Consider the following 20,065-nt stretch of genomic DNA (forward strand, 5'->3'; position numbering starts at 1 on the left):
AAGCAGAAAGCTTATGCAAGTCAGGGAGGTAGGTGGTGCTTGGCATGGAGTCTAAGGGGTTCCCATCAAAAGTACCAGTTTCTTCCTGGCAAAGACTATAAACTATTACATATGTGGTCCTTTCCTGTTAGCAGCCCTTCTGTGTTTGTCAGGTGTAGGTGCAGTTTGAACTTTCTCCACCCTCTCCCAGATACTTTGTTCTGGGAAACTTAGGAAAATGATAGCTGAGCTACAGATTATGCTGTGAAAACATTTTCAAAATATTCTAACCTTGAGTTTACTGAATAAGACAAATATTAGCAGGGTACTTTTGATACACTCTAATGAAGAAACTTTAACTATAGATTAACATGTATATTTCTTGGTACTTGATCTTGTAAGATTTAAAATATATTAATGATTAGATTTTGATTACTTAGTATTTATAACAATTGATGATGGTCATAAATTAGTTGAAAGAAGGGAAAAGTATAAACCAAGAAGAAAAAGTCTGAACTTGTACCAAGATTTATAGGAAGTTTGATAATAATCTTTTGAGTCAATATTTTAGCTAAGGTTTCAAAAAAAACAGTGGCTGAATGTACTTTTGTGGGAAGGTTGAGAAACAAGGCCATGATTTACTGTAATTCTGAATTTGTCACTTGATATTCAGAGTCCTGTTCTCAAACTTTGGTCAGGCACTTGTGGGATCTTTTAGATTCCCATAGAATGACTTTGATGTAATTTTCATAACTAGGATAAAGCGTTGTATGTGCTGTTTTTATGGTACCAACACTTGTGTTTACGAGGCTAAGGAAATTGTAGATAAATGATTAATTTATCTACATTAATTCAGCCAGAGTCTTTAACTTGTGTCAATCACCCATGCATGTTCAAGCAGAAAGGAGTTGACATTTTACACTAGAATGACCTTAAACTTCTTTGTTTGCAAAGAAGATAATTAATGTTAACAAGATTCATAATTTAAATACTTTAAAACACTGGGTTTCTCCCTGTGGACTAATGTTTGTCCTGAGGAAAAGCAAGGCTAAAATGACGTGACACACATGTGGTTTTCAAAATATGTGCACATTCTACAACATGCTTTTAAAATGCTCAAATAGAATTGGTAAATTTTCTGTTCATTTATTTATTTACATACCAAATGCTGCTCCCTTCATGTCCCACTACCAGAGTCTCTCCTCCATTCTCCCTTCCTTCAACTCTGGGAGGATGGGCTTCCCAGGGTATCCTCCAATGCTGGAACATCAAGTCTTTGTAGGATTAGGTGCATCCTCTCCCACTGAGGCCAGACAAGTCAGTTCTCTGCTACATATGTGCCAGGGGCCTCTGTCCAGCCTGTGTATGCTCTTTGGTTGGTGAATTAGTCTCTAAGAGCTCCCAGTGGTCCAGGTTAATTGATATATTGGTCTTCTTGTGGAGTTTCTATCCCCTTCAGGGCTTTCAATCCTTCTCCCAACTCTTCCATAAGGGTCTCTGACCTCTGTCCAATTTTTGGCTCTTGGTATCTGTATCTGTTTCAGTCAGCTGGTGAGTAGATGGCAGTTATGGTAGGCTCCTGCCTGTAGACATGTAGTACTATAACTAGTGATGTGAATAATATTGATGATTTGGAGATAATTGGATATATAAACTTTTCTGAGAGGAAAATAATTTGAGAAGTTGTAATTATTGTCTATTAATTTCTAAAAAATAGATATGAATGTATTTAATGATATATCAAAATAGATGCAACCACTAAAATAAAAAATGTTGAATTCAAACAATGAATTAAGAAAATAAAATACCAAAATACTCAACTTTTGAGAGAAATATATGAGAAGTCACTTATGTAAAACACATTTATATTCTTATGTGGAAAAATTCAATGGAAAAATAATAATCATGAGATTATGGGTGAAACATGAACATTTGACAAAGTTAAGGTGTTATGTATTTACATGTTGACATGAAAATTAAAACCATATTACTTGGGATGCTTTTATCATTTTAAACTCAATACAGTACTTATAAGTGTTATATGTTTCACTCTACTGCATTATACATTATAATATTTATACACTCTACTACATTAGTGACAGAGATTGGGGTGTTGATGAAACAAGGAGGCAAAAAGGGGGTTATTGCTATCTCTTAGCAGCAGACATGTGGAGATTAATCATGCAGATCTCTTTGGATTTCTATGAAATTTTTTATAAAAAGATGGATAAGAGGGAATGTGGGGAGAAGAAGAAAACTGAGAACTAAATTCAGAAAAAAATTTAAAGACCAATTTCCCTCAAGAGCCTGTATGAAAATATATGACAAATGAAGAGAAAGAATTAACCTCAAAAATGCATATGTAGTTTCATCGGGAAGGACCATTATTCTTTGTATCATACTGAGAAATTTAACCTTAAAGAATAATTTTAGAAAGAAAAGAATGTACTTTGTAAAATCTAAGTTTCATTAATGAGTTATGAGAGTTGGTAATAAAGGGTATGTATTAGTACTTCAATAGGTACTTCAAACTTCAGCTACTCAAAATCAAAATACTGAAAATGTTTTCTTTAAAACCAGGAACATAAGTTCTGCATCTTTATAATTTGATTCAACAGTATTGTATTACAGAAAGCATACTTTTCAAAAAAGAAAATTAATCTTTCAGAAAGTAAATAGAGGCTTTAAGCATTTGTACAAACATTCCATTTCCATGAAGAATAATACACTGAAAAAAAATCTCTAAATTAATCATTAAAGCCAATAAAAGAATTTAACAAGCATGAAAAATATTGTCAACATATAAATTCTAATTGAACACTTATATTTTAGCAACAGAGTTAGAAAAAGTATTGTTAGAAAAGGTACTACTATTTTCCTTTTTCTTAAACATAGATTCTTTTCTCATACAATATAATCTGAATACATTTTCCTCTCTCTCTACTCTTCCAAGTTCCATCCAGATCTACTCCCTTTCTGTCTTTCATTAGAAATGATCAGTCTTCTAGGAGTTAACAACAAATAACAAAATAAAATATAACAAGATAAAACAAAAGCGATCAAGACGAGAGAAAAATGAAATAGCCCCAAGAGAAGGAAGAAGAATCATAGATTGACTTCTTCACAGACTAAGAAGTCCAATAAAAGTACTAAACTTAAAAGCTATAGTATACATGAAGAGTAACTGTTGCCAACACATGTAAGCCCTGGGATTGCTGCTTCAGTTTCTGTGAGTTCATATGCGTTCTTTTAGAGATACTTGATCTCTTGGTCTCCCTCAGCCCCACTATCTCCCCCAGTCTTCCTGCCTTCTCTGTCATTGGGTTGGTTCCCTGAACTCTGAGCTCAGAAGTTCACATCAAATTCTGGTGAGACTTTTATAGAGACATCTGGCTTAGAGCTGTGTGTTCCAAGGGGTGTTTCTTCCCCCTCCCACCTCCCTACCCCCCTATAATGTCTAGTGGTGGGTTTCTGTATTTGTTCTCATCTGATTAGGAGTAAGGCTCTCTGATGATGGCTGAATAAGGCACTGATTTATTCAAATAACAGAATGTCATTTAGGAATCAGTTTTCACATTACAATGAACTAGATTTCCATCCTGACCTTCAAATGCCCTTCAATCTTACCTATCTCTTTCCTCATCCCCTCTGTCAGTTCCATCTTCTCTCCTCCTTTTCACCTGATCCTCTTGTACTTGCCACTTCAGCTACTACCCTGCCTGTCTCCTCTCAATGAAAACTACTTAAGCAATGTCCAGTGTTGAAATCTAATATGTCGAAAGTCATAGGTCACAAATGTGTTCTATAGTGTTTGGTCCTCTTTCTGCCCCCCCCCCCACACACACACAACCTGCTAAACTTTTGTGCACTTATAAAATAGCAGTTGGATGCAGAAGAGAGAACATCACTTAATTCCAGTCAGCAGTCTTCAAAACTCTATGAAACTTGAATTTAAGGTGAAAGCAGAGGACAGTGTATGTATCTTTTGCTCTCTGATCTCAACACTCTACTTATTCAAGTCAGCTATAAATGTAAATATGTCAGCACCTTTCTCTTGAATCTCTATGTGTGATCTTGCCTTTTGTGTTTCTTTGATGACAGATTGTTGCGCTATAAACTCTCCCCAATGTTAGTGATTTGAAACAATAAGTTATTATTGTTTCTCATGGTTATGAAAGGTGACTGAATTCACCTTTGTGGTCTTTAGTACAATCTCTAGAACCCACGCTACAAAAATCCAGGTGTGGTATTGTGTACTTGTAACCTCAGTGCTGGGAAGGTATGGATAGATGGATCTTTGTGGCTCAATGGCCTACAAGCTATGCCTGCTTGTTGAGTTCCAGGCCAGGTAAGAGACAAGATGGAAAACACCCGTGGAACAGCAGATGTGAAGGTGCAGCCTCCACATACATGTATACATACATGCCTGTACTGTATACATGCCCACCACTCATAGATCCCAAAAGGCAGGCAGGCTAATGGACTCACAGGCAGGCAGGCAGGCAGACAGACAGACAGACAGACAGACAAGAATAAATCGCATATTACCATTTTTACCATTCTTTACTGGCTAAATGTGTTTTTGTACATTTTCAAACTTGTATATTAAATCCTCTAGTATTTATATTTGATAATATATTTATTTATAATTACCTTAACTTCTTAACGTATTTAAGCTTGAAAATGAGACTTTGATATTATTTCCATAATTAAATATATTACTTTGAATGAGTGACTTTATGACTTTGACATGTGTTTCTCAATTCTCTATTGAGATGCTCGACACAAAAGTCTTGGAGGTACAATTCATCTTTTTCTATTTTCGAGAAATACTAGAATATCATGAATGATCAGAGAGCCCCTGGGAAATGAGTTTGTTGTTCCCATGCTAAAATCACAATCTACAGGAAGCATAATTCCTTATTGTTCAATCAGGTCTTCTGTAAGAATCCATGGAAACAGAAAATGATAGCAGAATTAGCCTGCAAGTGCTGCAATTACAGATAATTCTCACTGTTCTATTTTGAATTCACTGTTAGAAATAGCAGTCTAAAGTGAATACACATTCTCTGGCCTTTCCTTGTAGCTTGTGTAAACAAAATGTTTTAGAAAAACCATCTCATGGCAATTTATATTAAATAGCTTTATTTAAAGGGTCATTATTTTCTAAGCCTTTGAGCTTATTCCCTAAGTGGCTTTACAAGAAAGCCAACTTTGCAAACAGAATTTGGCAAGGAAACTTCTACAGATATATTTGAACTATATCAGGGGTCAAAATACAGAATTTGCACTCATGGTCAACTTTTTGATTGAAGTTTACTAACAGGAAAAAAAGAAGTAAGGAAAAGGAAGAAAGGGAGGGAGAGGCGAGAGAGGAACAGAGGCAGGAATGAAGGAAAGAAAATAGGAAGAAAGGCAATCAGATTAAAACTTAGGTATGCAAGTTTCTTCAAGATATTGGATCTTGTGTGTTAGCTAGAACTCAAAACAAAGGAAACTTTCTCCACGGAGTTCAGAATTCCTTGCTTGAAATAGGAACTGTGGGTAAATAGTGACTTTCATAGAAAAGACTTCTCAGAAATCTCTGGGATATTTGGGATATTATTCCCATATCTGTCTGTATTCTCATAATGTTCATATATTGCTTAGGGAAGAATTAAGATAATAATAAGATTCCATTATAACTGCAGGAAAAACCAAGAGTTAAGGACAGAAGCAAAATGCAAACACAATCTTGAGATTTGTGTAAAAGTGATGGGAGAACCATGTATACACACCAAAGGGTAGAGAGAAAGTTCATGGCAACTCTCAGAGATGGAATTCACCCTCAGAACACTGGAAAGTCCCTAGTAGAGTAGTATGAACACACCCAAGATAAACCCAAGTGGTAAGGATTCTCTGAGGATGTAGTAAGAAATACCAATTTCAGTGTTCAAGGTTTTGTAGTCAGGTTATTCTACCTGAGTAGGAAAGCCATGTGTGTTGAGGTAGGGAAACGTCAGGTTGCAATTACCACCAGACATATTAGCTTAGAAATTGTCTAAGATATTATGTATCCTTTAAAAATATGGTAATACATTCTCTACCCATAGTATTCCTAAAATCTCTCAGATACATATTTTCATCCAAGTGTGATACAAGGCAGTCCAAATAGTAGACCAGCAGAGAGCACAGTGATTAAAACAGTTGGGCTTCAGGATGAGATGAGATGAGATCTATTTCATGATGTTAATGTGGAATCAGGTAAGACAACCCATGCAAGTCATTGATAATGGTGTCTCTTAATTAACATAGTAAATAGAAGCTAATATTCTTAACATCAGCTCATGGCATAATCAGGGCTTGATTTTCAATGCAAAGAGCAACATTTGATCTGGAGGCTGGGTACTGAAGAAACCTCTCTGAATCATTTTTTAACTTAGCTATTAGCTGTAATCATTGTGATCTGTTCTTTAACTTTTAGTAATGTTCCCTAGGGGGCAAGTGATGAATACTTGTACACAGCTCTTCATTCTCAGAATATGCTTAAGTGTAGTAAAATTATATTAATTTTTATAAAGAAATTTAGATGTTACTCATTAAGGGATTTGCTTTTTAAGATTGTTATAAAAAAATTATTGAATTAATTTGTGAAAAACTTCAGCAATGACTGCCATTTATTCAGGACTAATTTTGTGCTAGCCACTGTGCTCATAATTCTGCACACATTAATGGGATATCCAAAGGGTCATTAGAAAATAACTAGTCAGACCTTCATTTTCACACAAAGGAATGCAAATCTGGAGTGACTGAGTAATCTTGTCACAATTTGAAAGAAGTAGCATTGAAGGTCAAAGTAATTCTCAACTCTCTACCAGCAGCTTTCTCTGAGAGGAAGAGGAGAAGAGAAGATGTAAGTGTATTGGATTTTGCTATAAGTCCTTTATTATTACAGGAGGTGAAAAGAAAAGTGTCTTAAACATGTTTAATTTGCCATTGGATATATCTGACTTTAAGATGACCTAAGCATAGAAAATCAGCATCCTGTTATACATGGAACAACTGAACACTCCGGGGAAATTTTGTGGCCCCTAGTCCAGAGTAGCTATTTGCTATGCCACAGTAACTTAATGGACATTATAAGGAGAATACTCAGTGGAGTCACTGGATATCTTTACTTACTCAAAATACAATGGCAACAATTCCTCTTTCTTAGAAAAAGAAAGATACTTGTCTTCATCTTCCAATATATTGTCTAAATGCTTTAAGTTCCAGCCTTTCTTTAATTTAAACAATTGTCTAATTTCTTCATGTAGTCCACTAGTTTCCTTTATCGTCAAATTATCCTGTACATTATGAAGGGCAGGTTGTATCTGTGTATTACAGTGAATTAACACAGGAAGACAAAGAGCATATTCCTTGGCCTAGGCAACACTACATGTTAGAGGCTGGGTAGGAAATGGAAGGGGAGGATTCCAGTGAGTTCTTCCTCCAAGGTATTGCACAGTTATTACTTAGTTTCAGTTAGGATTCCTCAGGCACTGGGCAACTATAAATTAAATTCTAAAAAAAATGTTTTATGAGTTGGTACTATTAAAAATCACCTCAGTAGACAGATTCATTAATTTTAGGACATCTTATTTGCTTTCTGCTAATGGAATTTTCCACAGGTGATTGGTTAGTTGCTTTTTCTGAGTCTCATGTAGAGTTTAAATATTATCTTATGTAAACATATGTACTTCAAGTAATATTGGTGTAATTTATTTTTGAAAGCAAATAGAAATTTTTTCAAATCATTCTTAAAGTAGAGATGTGAGACTGACACTTTGGGGGAATTTTCTGGACATGTTTAGTTTGTCATGTGTGTTTATATCTATGCAAACATAGGTTCCATATGCTGGTTTTGCTTTGAGAAACACTTGTTCTGAGAGTTTTCAACCATTATCTATCCTCATAAATGTTCCAATTGTAGGCATTATAAGAATTTGATTTCAGCATGTTCTGAGACATCATTATGGATTTGGGAGATAAGAAAATTATTATGAAACATCACAGAGTAAAAACATGCAGAGTATACCTTCAAAACCAATGATAGTGGTCGCAAGTAGTGGGCATAATCCAAAAGTCCATGAGAAATAACTGTCTTCACTAAAGGTGAGACACTGAGGGAGGCTTGGAACCTTCAGTGCATCTGGAATTATTATTGACAATGGAGAATTGAGACTATGATCAAGGAAGTCTCTACATTCTATGGGAAGGTATCAGGAGAGTCATTAGGGTTATATTTTCTGTGCTGGACTCTGTACCCCTATAAACCTCTAGTCAAACCAGAGTCAAGGTTGACACTTATGAGTGTAAAACAGGCTAACAGAATGATTAAGAATCATTTGTGTCAAAAGCACAAAGGACCTAAGGAATTACTCCAATTTGGTATTAGCAAGACATAATGTGATAATTTAGGAAGGTCAATAGTGTAAATTGAGGAAGCAGAAAAAAAATAATGTGAATGACTGAGATGTTACCACAAAACAAGAATATAGATATTATTATGGTATCAATCTCAAAATTATTGTATGCACACCATTGTATTCTTAGAAATGCAATGAATATTTAAACTTATGCTCTTACTCAGTTTTAAAAATTTTTTTCACACTGTTTCTCTGTATGGGGTATGTGCTCATGTGTGTGGCTGTGTGAAGACTGCTGAAGAGGGAGTCCACTCCCTGGAACTGTATTTACAGGTGCCTGGGAACTACCAAAACTTCAGTCCTCTGTGTAGTTCTTTACCCCCACCCCTGATTCATGTCCCCAGCTGTACTTTTTTTAGAAAAATGTTTTATATACTTTTAAAAAGAAATAGCTCATGAATTATTCAAATCAGCAACAGAACTAAAGTTGATTTAAAACTACTTAAAACATTTTTTCACACATATACTTTTAACTGGTGTGTCATGTGCTAAACATTTATATTTTCCTTCATAGTGAAAGATGAGGACAATTCCTCTTTCTCGTTTATTAAGAGAAACTTGGGCTGTGATATTTGTTCTCTAACCTCCTATAACTTAATGCATCTGACTTAAGAAAGTGAAGGTTTTTACTCACCCCCCCCCACCCCAACCCATTTGCTGGGTCACATATGCATATGCTGGGACTGAACTTATAGGGAGTGTGCTTGCCTCTGTAAAGCTTTTTTCTTTACAGAGGGCATGGCTCACGGCTCAGCATTACTAATGGGAACTATGGATGTCCCGGAGCATTGCTTTAAAATAGAGAAGGCAGCAGGGAAATCTCCAAGTCTTTGAGTTACTTTGTAGAACATCTGCTTAACTTGGTGCAATTAGCTTATTCTTTATTTCACCCTGAACAATGTCTCATTGACGTTGTCCATAGGGAAGATTGCCTGTCGTAAATTAAGTGGTTTTGACTGTGATTATATACTTTATACATGCTTTTAATGAAGTGCAGAGTCATTAATCAAGTCATAAATAATAAATAAATAGCACAATGTAGCTTATTGGTAGAGAAGTTGTATAACAAAATTCTGGACCTGTTTCAAGACTCACAATACATGTACACACACCCATACACACACACTCACACAACTTGCACATACACGTGAGAGTATGCACATACACACATACACAAACAAACCAACACATATACACACACACAGACATACACACCACAAACAGCTAAGCATAAATTGATAGATAGATGTTAGATGTATAGATAGATAGATAGATAGATAGATAGATAGATAGATAGATGAATGGATGGATGATAGATGGACAGAGAGAAAGATAGATGGAATGGTAAATGTATGGATATTTATCTGTCTATCTGTCTATATTCAGGTACATGTACACATAAATATCAATTAAATAAATGATGAATGATATATAGATAGATGATATGAATGTGTCCAAGAGGGAAAAAATTTTATTATGAGAAAGAAAGGAAGCAAGAGAAAATAATGAAAGCTGGAAAAAATTACATAATTGGTGGTTTTGTGAAATATAAGGAAAAGAATATATATATTCTTTTTTATATATTTTTTATATATTTTTGAAGTAGCTCCCTTCCCTGAACAATATATATATATGTATATATACACACACATATATATATACGTGTATATATGTATATATACATATACACACACACATATATATATATATATACATATGTATATATATATACACACACATATAAACATATATATACATATATACATGTATATATGTATATATATACATACACACACACACACACACATATATATATATATATATATATATATATATATATATATTATTCAGGGAAGGGAGCTACTTCAGAGCATATTCAAGAGATGACTATGGGATACATTTTTCTGAACCAAAATCAACTTGATCCAAATCAAATTCACCCTCATTTCAATTTTGCAGTAAGAATAAAAATCTATTTTTTGATGCCCAACATGACTTTAAAAGTTAATGCTGACAGGTCCTGGCTTGTGGCATAGTAGAAGTAACTTCACTTCTCTGTATCTATTTTATCTATGTTATTGTAGATACAGTGTTTCAATAGTTCTGAGAATCAAATACCAATATTGAACTTCTCAGGATGGCTGAAGTGCATGGAAGCTGGAACAGGTTCTTTGGATACTATCATTATAAAGTTTATTTATGCTGTGTGTCTGAAACTCTAATGACATTTTTAGTTTCTAATTTTTATCTTCCATAAACTAGTGATGGTAATATTTTTAATCCAATGTTCTCTTGAAAGTAGTCTAGCAATTCTGACTAGCTAATATCTCCCGTTCAGCTTTCTTCATGTGTTCCATTTCCTACTCTGATTTACCATCAGTGTTTATGCTTTATTGAAGCCCATGGCAGATTTGTGATTAATTTTTGCTCCTGGGTTTGTGAGCATGGGTAAATGACTAGCCTCAGTTGTATCATTTTTAAATAAATATGGATAATACTACTTTGAATTTGTTGGTCCAAGTTTGTAATTTAAACTCTCAAGAGGCTGATGCAGGAGGATTTCCAAGAGTTCAAGGCCAGTAAGAGACATAATGAGTGAGTATGAAATGAGCCAGAGCAGAGCCAGCTTCATCCCTGAGACAAGATAACAAAGGTTGGACTGAACAGATTTGGCCACATTGAGTGCCTGATTACCAGGGCTTTCTTCAACTGTGACAAAGTAGATATTGTTGCTATCAATGTCCTTAATTACGTGGTCTATATGTTTATGTGCAACTTTAACCATGGCAAATTCAACTGCACAGTCAAGGCTGACAACAAGAAACTTGTTATCAATGGGAAAGCCATCACTATCTTCCAGGAGCACGATCCTGCCAACATCAAAGGTGTGATGCTGGTGCTGAGTATGTTGAGGAGTCTACTGGAGTCTTTACTACCACATTAGAAGTCTGGAGCCCACCTGAAGTGTGGTAGTGAATTGGTCATCATGTCTGCTTCTTTTGCTGATGCACCCATATTTCTGACGAGTGTCAATAACAAGAAGTATGGCAACTCATTCAAGATTTTCAGCAATGCTTTCTTTATCACCAACTTTATAGGCTCTTGGTAAAGATCATTCCTGACAATTTTCGAATTGGGAAAGAACTCCTGACCACACTCTGTGAGGTCACTGCCACCCGGAATACTGTTCATGTTCCTTCTGGGAAGCTGTGGCTTGGTCACCATGGGACTACACAGAACATCTTCTCTGCATTCAGTGGTGCTGCCAAGGCTGTAGGAGAGGTCATTCTGGAGCTGAACAGGAAGATCACTGGCATGACCTTTTGTGCTCCTACCTCCAATGTGTTCATCATTGATCTCACATAGCAACTAGAGAAAGCTGCCAAGTATGATGACATGAAAAAGGTGGCAAAGCAAGTATTAAGGGGTAACTAAAAAAACAATCTATGCTGTCCTGAGAGCCAAATTATCTTCTCCAGTTATATCCCTTCTTCCATCTTTGATGGCAGGGCTAGCATTGGTCTCAGTGACAACTTTGTAAAGATCATTTCCTAGTATGACAATGAATTTGGCTATAGCAGTAGTGGGTTAGCTTCATAGACTTTATTCCCTCCAAGATTTAAGAAGCCCTTGACCATCACCCCATCAAAAATACAAGACTAAGAAAGGGTCACTCAGCTGCTGAGGTGTTCTTGTCCCAAATCAAACTACTGATGGTCTCTCCTCACAGTTTCCATTCAGAGCCCCAGAAGAGGAGGGGCTTAGGGAATCCTACTCTTTTGTACATCAATAAAATTTACAGCACTCACACATACAACTGTCATAAATGTCTAAATTGGTTCTGTCCCCTAGAAATATTTTTAAAATCACACATATTACTGTAATTTTTCTTATGACAAAAAGTATAATGCCTTAGGACATCTACAGATGTCTTCATTGTATAAAAGTGTTTGTAATCCATGCTCAAGAACTTGAGATCAATCCCAGCACTTAATCACCGAAAGAGAACTGCCCCTCAAAAGTTATCTTCTGAGCGGTACATGTATTTCATAATATACTCACCTTCAGTCATAGACCTCTCTCTCTCTCTCTCTCTCTCTCTCTCTCTCTCTCTCTCTCTTTCTCTGTGTGTGTGTGTATCTCTATCACACACACACAAACACACACACTCAAACTTAGTAATAGTAGTAATAATAATAACATATTTCAAATATAATTTCTTTGGCCTAGTAAGTCTTAAATAATAAGAGTATATAACTTTAAATATCAGAAGGTCAACAAAATGGCTCAGTGTATAAACAGTGCTTGCTGCTAATCCTCATTACCAGAGTTCAATCCCTGGGCCCCTGATGAAAGGAGAGAACAACTCTTGAAGGATTTCCTTTGACCTACACATACAGTGGCACATGTGTGTACACACATAAAAACATACATACCAACTAATGTGTATGTATAAAAATAAAATGGAGACTGGAGAAATTGCCTAGTGGTTAAGCACACTTATTGCGCTTCAGAGGTCCTGAGTTCAATTCCCAGGAACCACATGTAGGTTCACAACCATCTGTAATGGGATCCTATTCCCTCTTCTAGTGTGTCTGAAGACAGCTAAAATGTACTCACATACATAAAATAAATAAAGTCTAAAAAATCAAAAGAAGATAGAGGAAGTTTAATGGATAAACAGTCAAAAATGATGTATGGGGACCCAGAGTAAAGAACATGCCAATAACCCAGTCTGCTTCCCACCCATATCCCAGCACTGATGAGTGACTGTAAGATCTTTCACAAAAGTCCAGACAACAGACATCCCCAGAAGGCCAGTGTACATCTGAATAAACAGAAATTCTTTTGAAAAGTTGAAGGAAGAAGTACCCAGTCTCTGGTGCTGAGCCAAATGGCTTTCTTTTCCAGTCTTCTGAATCTTTCCTTCAGGGAATATTCTCTTGTCAGCACTTGGGGTCCTGCTTGTCTCTCTTAACCTCTCTTTCATTTGGTACCTCTTGAATGATGGCCTACTTTTTTGTGTGTTAGTATAAATCACCTTCCCAGATAAAGGACTGATAAGAAATGATAAACACAGAGATGTTATCAGGGCCAGAGCAAAGTCCACTGCTTCTCAAGGAAATTGGATTGACTAATCAAGATGCAAACAATACCAGGCTGCAATTACTAGTAATTAAAAAGTAATAACACTTCTTTTCATGTAGTCCCTGGCCTTGTTGACCTGATGGCTCCCAACATAATTGGAGTTTAGGTTTTAAAAAAAAAAGAGAGAGAGCTTTTATTAGTAGCTGGGATTGAGAGCAGGAGTTCAGGCACTTGTTTTAGATAAGGGTCTTGAAAAATGAGCTTCCTGCCTCTTGTCCTTGTCCAGGAATTGCAATTATTATGCTATTATTCTAGGCAACTCTGTCCCAGCCAAAAAGCCAGAAATGCCCCAAACCAGGCAGCCATTCAGTTCACTTAACTCCCTTGTTCTTCCTTTCCATAGTACCTATGTGAACACAGCTGCTTGGTCGGTATTCATGAGAGAGTGGCCCAAACACCAGTAGAGACACTAACATAAAGAGCTTCATGAATATTGTCCTTGGGATTTCCAGACTGAATAGCTCAACATTCCATCCAAGGCATGCTTCAGCACACTGAAGACTTCTTAACTAGCAGCAGCAGCCTCAGGACCTGTTCTTGCTACACAGGAGCTCCCATGGCTCTCTTTCATCTTTTCTCTATGTTATCATTTAGGAAGTGAGAATGAGCTTTCTTTTTTTCTCCCAAAGCTCATCCTCTGCTGACTCTGAAAGCCATTCTTGTATTTAGTGGGACAAAGAACTCAGAATCTACTGGCCCGGGGTGGCTCTGATAACCACTTTGTGGAGAACACTAGACCTGGAGCTGTTTCTTATACAATACAAGACAACTTTGTTTCTCAGTGCCCCTGCATTCCTCTCCTCAATGGGTCAGTGGGTTTTCTTTTCTTTTCTTTTCTTTTTTGTTGTTTTGCATTGCCATGATTTTATTTAATTAATGTCCTGAATGGGAGTCCAAGGTAATAAATGATTTATTACAATCACTGCAAAAATACTTGGCCTGGCTAAAATAGTCTCTCTCTATATATGTCTGTGATATACATGGAACACACTTTAAAGAGGTTTCCCGCTACATACATACATTTTTTACATAGCATACATTTGACAAGGATGCCCTTTGAGGGGGCGGGGTGAGACAGGGTTTCTCTGTATAGCCCTGGTTGTCCTGGAACTCACTCTGTAGACCAGGCTGGCCTCGAACTCAGAAATCTGCCTGCCTCTGCTTCCCAAGTGCTGGGATTAAAGGCGTGTGCCACCACCGTCCTGCTAGGATGCCCTTTTTAATATAAAATTCCGGTTATATACCAATATGGTTAGTTAGCATTTACACTGTGGTTCGAAGGTCTTTTAAATAGCATGGTGTGGCTCCAGCATTCTCCTTGCCTATTGGTAGCCAAGGCTGAGGGATTTGGGTATGGGCTAACCACGGTCTATGGCTCAGGCAGCGAGGCACCGAGGATTCCTGCCTCCCTCCCCTCTCTGCCCACAGCATTGATTGCTTTCCGTTTCTTCCTTGTTCTCTCCAAAACCACCTGACTTATGAGGTAGGCTTCTTGTCAGGACTACTTCGTTTTGTTCTTCTGACTTCCATGGCACATGATTACAGGGGGGAACCCAGTGTGTCTTGAAGATAAGAGTCAGTGGGTTTTCTAATCTTCATATTTCTCTGATTTGCCTTAACTTAGTTCTACCTTTCTGTCTCTGAAATTCTACAGGCTGCACCAATGTAAAGTGGGCTTTCTTAGAGGAGTTTTTAATTCTGTAAAAGGAATTGATGTGGGCCTTTGTGTCCTACTGAGTTGCTTTGTTCTAGGTGTGTGAGTGTGCATGTGCGTGTGCGTGTGTGTGTGCTGGGGGGGAGACAGTATTTACATTTGTTTATTATGGTGTTACATCACCATAAAGACCTTTGATGATGGCAGCATTGAGTCTGTGCAATGCCCAGAAGAGTGTTCCTTGCCAGTAGTATAAGAGAAGCCAACGGTAGCAAGAAGTAGATACTGATCATCCAGAAAAGAAGAGATGAGATGGTGAGGGTGAGGCTGCCCATGGTGGTGATGTTGGAAGCATTTCAAAGTGGGGGAATCCAGAACACAACACAGGAAGAAGTATACAGAAAGAAGAAAACTGATGAGGGGACGTTGATGTGTAAACACAAAGTCAGAAGAAGAAAAGAGTTGGTCTTATTTGGTGTTGGTGGCCTGCTATAACTCAGCCCTCACCAGTTCCTATATGGTTCAGTTCCATCCCACTATGTCTCTTACGTTTTTCACTTTTGCAACCCTGGTTAGGTCCTGGGAGGTAAACAGCACAAATAAGAGGTAGGGTACAAGCTTAGCAGCTCTGAGCACCAGAGGAAAGTGTAATCTCCAGAGTTCCACCCAACTCTTTGCCCAAAACTTTATACACAATTGGCTACAGATATCTTGACCATCTTCTGGAATTACCATTATCATTGACTCATCTATCATATGGAAAATCTTTTATTCTGACTATGTAGTCAATTCTTCTCAACATGTTCCTGATATTAAGGGCAGGACTATGCTCTGGCCATAACAAGCCAAACTCAGGCACCTATTCTCAATACACCAATTAAGAGATTGGAATTAATCATGAAAAGCAGAAGTAGATTTTGTTCAATCAAGCATTTTGGGAAGAGATACAATGAACCCCATTCCAAGTCAATTTTTAGGGGTACTGAAATAGATCTGACATGAAAGTAAAAGGTTATAATTATGCATATAGCTAAGCAGTCTTCCTTAAAGCTGTGGTTCCCACCCCCTCCATCATTTGTCAAGTTTCTCCTGCAAGGACATCTGATAAGTTACATGTCTTTCAAGAGAGAAGCACTTCCTTTGGCTGGGTAAGACTTTAGACTTCTCTCAATATAAGATTCTAATTTTTTATTAGTGTTACAATAGTATAGTAGACAAAGTGAGGGTCAAAGTGGTTTTTAGGTTTTTTGTTTATTTTACAATAACCGCATACACATCAAACAAGTTACAATACCAAATGTCACCTTCTTAGCAAACCTTCTAGAAGCCCATTTTTCCCACTGCGTTTTACAGTCTCCTTTTCCCCTTAACACATATCACTTCTGATATATCTTTATATATTTGCATCTTTGCCTATTATCTGACCTTATCACTGTGGGTATGTGAGCTCCAAAGAGGCAAGGACAGCTGAGCATCCTTTCACCTGCAGGGCATATGTGGAAGTAAATACCTTTGTTAAGAATAAGGAAGTACTCTCCCAGAAATAATAATCCAAGAGCACCTAGAACATACTTTATGGCTTAGGTGAGTTGCTTACTCTCTGAGATAACAGGGGTTTGTTTAATGGGTGGGAAAGACATCCTGGAAATCCTTGGAAGAAAGAAGTTAATGAAAAATAAGGGTGTAGCAATCAATTCTTCCCATCAAAGTGTCCATTCTCACCCAAATTCTGGAATGACTCTATTACCCAGAGTATTTCCAGCAAAGGGTCATTCAAAGGTCTTTGAAATGTTGGGATATTTATATCTTTCAAAAATTTCCCTCTCCCTCCCTTTTCATTTCCATAGGTAGTATCATCTTCTATCTAGCTACCCAAAACAAACATTGGAGGTCTTCTGAATGCCCCTTGCTTTTATCACTGCCAATTCAAACAGTAAAATGGATAAATAGAACCAGAAATATTGGTCAGTTGTAAAAGGTACCTGCCACCAAGGCAAATAAGTTCAGTCTCCAGAACCCACATTATGGAAGTTGCAAATTGCACTCCAACCTCCATACGTATTTTTTTGTATATGTATACCTACACACACGAGCACTCACAAACACATATACATACACATATGCATACACACAAACATGTGTGCAAATAATAAATAAATGCAAATATCATCAGTGTAAAAATCTTTTGTAACCATCTCCAGGAACATTACCATGGTTCACACCAAAATCACTATGAACCTAAATTACAACCATGTGGCAGGTGTCTGTCCTCTACTTAAACTCTTTCTGGTCTTTAGAAATAAACTGTGAATGATTGTGGGGATATTTAAAATATATTCCCCATTCACTTTTCTCCTGTCCATGAACTACACTTAAGAAAAACAAGTGATTATCACCTATCTGATTAAGTTTACCTGTTTCAAACTCTAAATCCTCTTCACACACCCTACTCCAAATGAACTATAAGCTACCAATCCTCAAGAAGTCATTATTTGTTTCTGTCTCTGAATATAGTAGTGGCATGCCCCACTCCTTACTCTATACTACCTGATCATGTTCATTTTTCAGGTCTTTACTTAAATGTGACTTTCTCAATGAAGCCTTCATAAAGCTTTTTGTTTTTCCTCTGTTGACAGTTCGTCTTTATCCCCAGTTACTCTCTATGGACTTGTCCACTTCTATATCTCCAAGCTCATATGAAAAGCTTACGTGAATTAAATTGTGTCCCTTGAAAGCTGATGGAAGAAGGCAGTAGGTTCCTAAGTTATCTCTTATCTTGGCTAATCTTCCATTCATTTTTTCTTCTTATCAAGTATTTTTCAGTTAATTTATTTACACTCCTCATGGGGTTGTCATGAGTGTGATTATAATGTTGACTATATATATGTATTTGGGCATTAGTCACTCATGAATCTTGTGAGGCTTAATGACAAAGGTTCCCAGCCCTTTGGAAACTGTCAACAGAATTTGTGTGTTCTAATGAAAAGGAAGACCCATACTCTAGTTAATTCTTGGGCAGTCATTGAAAGTGAAACGTTGAGATTACATGTTAGACAATTTTAGTTGCCTTTGCTTACCTGAGTTTTATATAGTTGTAAATCTATTTTACTAAAGCTAAGCTCAGTTAGGGATACAACTTTAACCATTTCCTCATTTTTGAATCTTTACCACATTTCCTGGCATATACAAGGTTCTCAAGAAACAATGGCTAAAGAAATTAAGTTGGATAGTGTGCCTTAAAAATATAATTGATCTTGGTCTAGTTTAAAAGGATGCTTTTTCCTGTGAGAACAAACATTATTTTGCATAGGCATCTACTTAGTACCAGCTACTAGCCAATGAAGAGGCTGGAAAAAGTCTGTGACTAGAGAGAACACTACTCAGAGTTAAGCTTTAGAGTGTGTGGTTAATCAATAGTCTTAGAAGTCTAATATTCTAAGTAAAAGGGTTTCTATATGAGTCTTTTATTTCATATTTAGTTTTTATTCATAATCATAAATGTAACTCTGCTATTTATCTAGACTTGGAGGGGAATGAGGAAAATATGGAACACAAAGATTTCCAATGAGAGCTGAGATTACAGGGTATTGTGAGCACATGTGGTGGGGGTTCTCTCCTGAGATACAGAAGGAATAGTCTGCAAGTCAAAAGAATTAGAGTTGTGTACAGTCGGAAATTGTGATATTCTTACTGTTCTTGCTATTCCTGAACCAAAAATACTCCATAGGTTCCACAATTTGCATGCCTTCTTTCACCATCCAAAATATTACATACTTGCCATTCAGCCACTCAGTCTTGGTAGTGCAATTTAAAAACCAGGGAACTGTTTGGTTTGGTTCAGTTGTTGCTCTGGATAAGATGCCAGGACCTGTATGCTTCATAATGAAGTTCTCATTTCAAATTACTCTACATAGATAGACCCACTGCCAGTGCTTTTATGGCCTTTGAAGTAACCACCCTGGTACATGAATCCTGAAGTAATTCTGTGAAGGGAGAAACCCATTTATCCAATCCTTTCTCTCCATTGCTCAGAGCATGAAAGTTTTCTGCTGTCTTTGGAACTTTGTCTGCAAACAGCTCAAAGAACCTGCTACCCAAGGACTTGCTATCAGCAAAGATATCTATGAACACTGTGGGGTTGACCATGACTGAGGCAAACTGAGACAGGGAACAGCAGTCTCTGCCTACAGGGATCTTTTAAGAGCAAAACATGGAAATGATTGTGATGAATTTTATACTAAGATAAAGCACGTAACAACATAGACGACTCTATAAAACTAATGTATAATATAGCAATGTATGGAGCATATAGCCTATATCTCATCAAGTGGGAGGTAGAGGCAAAAGTACCAAGAGTTCAAGGTCATTCTTCTCTAGAGAACAGGCTTAATCCATTCTAGGTACATAAGATCATGTCTCAAAGAGAAACAAAAAGCATATTATCAATAAAAATAGGATCAAAATTTTCAAGTAGAGACTTTTGTGAATGTAAGAATTTTGAGAAATGCAGACTTTCTTTCTCTTAGTCCTGGTTGTTACTAAGGCTCCCATGTTAAATAAAAGCTTAGTCTCCAGCTTACGGGAGTTGAAGTAAATATTTAAAAATGGCCACTGGTCTAACCGACTATCTAAGCTGTCATGGCTCTGCCTAGTTCAGCTGCCATGTTCCAGGGCCAGTGGCCACATGTGCGCTGCAGCTAGAAAAGGCCGGCCAGAAACACCAGCCCTGCCACCCACAAGACGCCAGCGTGGGAGATGGCTCTGCCAATTTTTCATGCTGTCTCTGCAAGGCTGGGTATTGCCCAGACCATTCCACCAACCATGGGGGCTTGGTACA

The 20,065-nt window shown here is 37.0% G+C and overlaps 2 pseudogenes; one reads left to right on the top strand and one right to left on the bottom strand.

Moving 5' to 3' along the window:
* The first annotated feature begins 11,187 nt into the window (after window positions 1-11,187).
* Window positions 11,188-11,792, top strand: LOC143443609 (glyceraldehyde-3-phosphate dehydrogenase pseudogene; annotated as a pseudogene).
* Window positions 11,793-18,881: 7,089 nt separating this feature from the next.
* LOC117714736 (peptidyl-prolyl cis-trans isomerase A pseudogene) lies at window positions 18,882-19,377 on the bottom strand (annotated as a pseudogene).
* Between the last annotated feature and the right edge of the window lie 688 nt (window positions 19,378-20,065).

The sequence above is a fragment of the Arvicanthis niloticus genome, chromosome 9, assembly GCF_011762505.2.
Source record: "Arvicanthis niloticus isolate mArvNil1 chromosome 9, mArvNil1.pat.X, whole genome shotgun sequence".
Classification (NCBI taxonomy): Eukaryota; Metazoa; Chordata; class Mammalia; order Rodentia; family Muridae; genus Arvicanthis; species Arvicanthis niloticus.